The sequence below is a fragment of the Fukomys damarensis genome, unplaced genomic scaffold (assembly GCF_012274545.1).
Source record: "Fukomys damarensis isolate Sample0158 unplaced genomic scaffold, DMR_v1.0_HiC HiC_scaffold_21, whole genome shotgun sequence".
Lineage (NCBI taxonomy): Eukaryota > Metazoa > Chordata > Mammalia > Rodentia > Bathyergidae > Fukomys > Fukomys damarensis.
In genome coordinates this window covers 17,963,418-17,968,753 of record NW_022900933.1, presented here as the reverse complement: position 1 = coordinate 17,968,753, position 5,336 = coordinate 17,963,418, and the positions used below count along the sequence as shown (strand labels likewise).

The following is a 5,336-nucleotide window of genomic DNA, read 5'->3' as shown; positions in this document are numbered from 1 at the left end:
ATAATACTGTTAAGAGATTAAATTCTGGGAGTTTTTTTTTTTTTTTTAATTCCTTCCAGAAAAACACTCCTTTTAGCCTTCACTTAGGCTTGCTGGTGATGGAGCAGAACTGGATGGCTCTTTGTAATATGATAACTCTGTAAATTCATTTTTTTTTTTTTTAGAATGAAGGGAGATAAAGTAGCAAATGCTAATCTCTACTTGAGTAGGTCAATGTCTTTCTGTGCCCCTTCTACTCAGATTTCAGAGGAGCAAACTTTTCTAAGCATCATTCTCCCATTAGATTTTTATCTAATTTGGATAAAGTTCCCATTACATAGTATACAAAGCCACTTTAAGTATGTTTCTCTCTGGCAGCTAAAACATGAGGATGGTACATTTTCTTGAGCATGTAGGCCACTAATAAATCACCTGGCTACCTCCAGGCTGAGAGCTGATTACTGCAAAGAACATATAACAACTTTCGTACAGCCCTTGGATATAGAGTCAACATAATCCCACAGCCAGGGTGCGGGTGAGGGTAGCTGTGTCTATTTTGGCAAAAGCAAACTTCCAAAAGGCCTTTGTCTCATACTGTATTGAGTTCTTGGCTGTCATCCATTCACAATGTTTGTCAGCTGGGAGAAGACTAGGGACTGAGCAAAAGAAACACAATTTTTGCTGTTATAAAGCTCTGGACAGCACTGTGGCTTGGATAGGGATGGACCAGAAACCCAGAAGTTGCTACTGTTCATATAGATAGGTCAACTACACAAATGCCAAAACAGGCCACTAAGCCACCAAAGGAGCAGGAAATCCTCTGGCATGTCCTTCCATTTTATAAACCAACCAAGAAGGTCTTTTGCCTTTAGAGAGTAAAGTAAAAGGTCTTTCTACTACAAATACTACTCTAAAGGATGTAAACACAGGAGCTTACCTGGATAGAACATTGTGGAAACTATTATTCACCACTAACTGAACCCAGTGTGCTGCAGACAATCCTTAAGTTATTTCTATGTGCTAACATTTGAGAGGTAATGAAGATAAACTAGATATTCAAATAAACTCATGAGCCTCAGAATCAATCATCTAGCCAGACAGAAGGCACCATCAGCAGCCTCTGTTTTTCAGTAAGACTGAGATTCCTAAGCTGATTTTGTTTGGCTTGGGGACAGGACCAAAGAAGCATAACCACAAAGCAGGTGGCTCAGGCCAGGCCTGCTGCCCATGACCACAAAACCCAGTGGAAGTAGCCTAAGGACATCACACAGATGACCTTCCTTCCCTGGCAGTCCCACCCCCACCTAACAACAGAACCAATCAGGCCTGTGCTGATAGATCACATGTCCTGAGTTCAATCCACAGTACTGGGGTGGGGGTGGGTGGGTGTGTAAAAAGGTGTCTTAGAAGAATGTCCAGTCTCACGAAATACTAATTAGCTACTTGGACAATAAAAGTGGTATGCAAATTGATTTGCTCATAATTGCTACAGAAACAGGTACAAAGGAGAGTAAAAATAATGAGTAATTTCATGATAGAATGAATATGCTTTACAAAAATATCTGTATAGGTTGATAAGGACAGAAATGTTCTTATTTTTCTTTTTGGGCTCGTTTTTGGTCTGGATGAGGCAGAGAAGAGAGTGGGAGGGAAGGCCTGGGGAGTGGGTTGGGATGAAGTTTAACAAAGGATCACTTTAACAGAAACTACAGAGTAATCACTCTGCTGGGCCAAGAATAACTCAGCTCAGGGTTGGCAATTAGAGTCAGGTCAGTGGGGCCTTGCAGCAGTGTGGCCCTCCTTATGGAGCCCAACATGCAGAGCTACTTGTGCTGATGTCACCAGTAGTCACACAGCAAGTGCCCCAACTGAGCTGAAAGAAAAGTGTTTTCGCTTTCTCCTTTAGGGCAGGATGCCAGCATGACAAGGAAGCAGGGAGGGAGGAAAGAGAAGAGACACATGATGGGATTTATTAATCTACAACAGATCCACTCTACCATCCCAGCCACCAATACTCTGGCCAGGCCCACAAGCATCCCGAGGCTCATTTTACATGAGTTACTATACGCAGAGCACCTGGAATCGAACTGGAACACATAAACGCTTATGAAGTGGTGGCTATTATTAATAAAACAAAAAGGGAGGAATATCTCCCACTACTCATCTCTGTCTACCTGAGACTTGAATCCTGGGAGCTGTGATGGCTGGACAGAATAAATCTTGAGAAAAAGAATGATCAAGAAAGTATTTTGAGGGCCGGGGATTTAGCTCAGTGGCTCTGCCACCTGCCTTGAAAGCACAAGGGCCTGAGTTCAATCCCTGGTATTAAAAAAAAAAAAAATCTGATAACTTATTTATGAGACTGTGGTACATGGGGGTGAAAAAGATGGCAACAAAATTCCTATACAATCAATGGCTGAATGTTTATAAAGGCAACACTAAATTTTAATGCATTTAATCTCCCTTTCCAAAGACAGGAGGAAAAAAAAAAAAAACCCAAGGGGAGAAAATTTTAATCTCCTTTCCTCTGACTGGATGGTTCTCCAAGTGTGGTTGCCAAAAAAGTGGGCTTAGTACCCCATAGGCACTTGTGTGACATGAAATGACAGTTCTCACCCCAGACCTACTGCATCAGAAATGGGGTAGGGTGAACAACTGGTGTTGAGTGGATCTGTTGCTCTAGATTAGGAGTCTCAGAACTAGAGCCTACAAGCCAAATCCAGCCTGCCCCTTGCTTTTGTAAATAAAGTTTTATTGGAAGACAGCCACACTCATTCATCCACATGTTCTGCATGGATGTTTTCACTCTACCAGCACATAAGTGAGAGGCTGCAACAGAGACAGTACGGCCTCCAAAGCTGAAAGTATTTACTACCTGTTTACAGAAAAATTTTGCCAATCTTTGCTTTGATTTAAAACAATGTTTTCAAACTTCTGGTTTCACCCATCAGAGTTTAAAAGCTCACAGTTTTAACTTTGTCTGTTTTTGTTTATCACACTCCCTACTACATGTATTTTTTTCTTGTATCCTCTGTTCCAGGAAACCTCTGCCAATGGCTCTGAGTGACTTCTCTCTCACACTGCCATGCTACTGGATCAGTCTTTTGCAGGTATGAATTCAGTACATGAGGATTTCAAGTTTAGAGTGCAGTGCAAGAGAGAAAGGAAGCACATTCTGCATGGGTGTTAGAGATGCTCATTTTCAAACTCACATCCTGAATCAGAAATTGTCTTTTTAAAATTAACACCTACAACAAACTGGATATCTAGGTGCTCTGACTGGAGGTTAAAAAAAAAAAGGTGGGAGAATTTAATTTGAATGTAATGGGAGAAAGGCCACATGATACTTGCCCAAATATTTATTAGGAAATCACTATGTGAGAGATGCTTTTTATTAAAAATAATTACTATAATATAAATTTAAGGCTCCCTTAACATCCTTAACATTCCCCAAACAGGTTTTTCTTATGGATTAATACGAGGTAAATATGATTTCAGTTCAATCCACTATTCTCAAATATGCAATTAACCTATAGGTAACATGCTAGTTACCTCTATTGTATAAAATGAGTACAAAGTGAAAATTCATGAGAGAAGTATTATCTCTATCTGAGGATTAACCCAAGAACAGAAATGCAGAACATACTGAGAATGCACATCAGGCTTTAATCAATAATTTGGAAAATTATAATGGTCAAGTTTAACACAGCTAAACTAAAACCAAAGGCTTAAAGTCTAGTGGTGATTTGCTTCTGCTATGGAGTATTTCTGAATGCCCTCTGAAACAGAGGGCTCCAAGCTACTAAATATTCTTTGTGTTAGAGTAGTTAAAATCATGTTATTTTATTAGTTATAAACCTTTTAAACTAACAGAATTTATTTTCTTTAGCTCTCTCCCTACAATCCTAAACCTGCACCATTACTAATGTTTACCTAATCAGTTGTGGTTTAGAAGAACAGGAGAAAGAAATAAAATGTTATACATATATATAAAACATCATGATGAATGATTTTTCTCTTCTCTTTCCAGGAGACAAGAGATAACTCCCTTCTTGGGAGTTCTGCCTCCTCCCTCAGACAGATATTCTGACAGATTCTAAAAAACATATTTTCCATATACTTCATAATTCAGTGAAACGAAACCAGAGTAATCCTCAGTGGGAAAAAAAAAAAACCCATAGAAGAACAGCGGTGCTCTGAGTTTTCAAAGGAATGCGAGTTGCTGGAAGCTAGTCAAAAGCATGAGAAGGGCTTAAAAATGAAGTAGTTTCTAAAAGTGAAGATCAGCAAAACTGCTCTCCTTCCCCAAAACTTTAATGCTCTGCAAACAATTCCTTTTATTTAAACAAAAAATCATCTACCATGTCAAGGTATTTCATGTGTGGTTTAAAAGGGACCAACTGCCTAGATTCATCAGAGCCACAGATAAAGCTCACATAAGGGAAATAAGAGCACACAGTGATGACCCCACCACCCAGCGTCTGACTTAGCTGGCACTCTCAAGTACTCAAAGGAGGTTTAGAAGTTTAAAAAGCTTCAAGAAATGTACAGATTTTAAAAACAAAACAAAATCCCAAGACACACATTTATATCTGTACTTTTGAAAATGCAAACTGACTTACATACTTATACTGTCCCAAAGATTTTCTAAATAAATTTCTATGTGACAAATGGAAGCGTGGTGGTCAAAATGAGATGCCATTTGGGCTGGGGATTTAGCTCAGTGGTTTTGCTGCCTGCCTTGCAGGTACAAGGTCCCTGAGTTCAATGCCCGGTACTGGGGGAAAAAAAGAGAGAGAGAGAGAGAGAGAGAGGGAGGGAGAGAGAGATGCCATTTTCTATGCTTTCCTGATTAAAAAGTCTGGATTTTTCTCCAGTATACATATTTTAAAGAATTACTTCACAAAGGTCTGTATTTACCACTTCTTAATTAATACATTAATCTACAGAGCATACTACCATAGGTAAAGAGGATTAAGTAACAAACTATGTTGAACAAATGAAGTGGCCATATTTTATTGTGGACAGTAGTTGAATAGGTAAGCAAAGATATAGGGTATAATAAGAAGTGATTTACTTAAAGGATAAAGACACTTTGGGAAGTACTCCTTCATCTCCGAATAAGTATTAATTCTGCATAAACTGCACTACATATTTTTATAAAATAAGCAAATGACAATAGCTCAAATTGATGCAAGATATTTCTTCTACAATCAAGTATCAGGGAAGCCCACAGATCAGTATTAATTCAGTCCAATAACCCTGCTGTAGAATACAGTAGCTAATTCTAACGATAATCCTGAATCATAAAGAAAAATTAACTCTTTGGAGCCAGACTTTTTTTTTTTTTTTTTTTT

The 5,336-nt window shown here is 38.7% G+C and overlaps 1 protein-coding gene across 5 annotated transcripts in view; it reads right to left on the bottom strand.

Moving 5' to 3' along the window:
- Positions 1-5,336, bottom strand: part of Ttll5 (tubulin tyrosine ligase like 5) — a 252,450-nt gene that overhangs the window by 59,686 nt on the left and 187,428 nt on the right. The window lies entirely within an intron of this gene.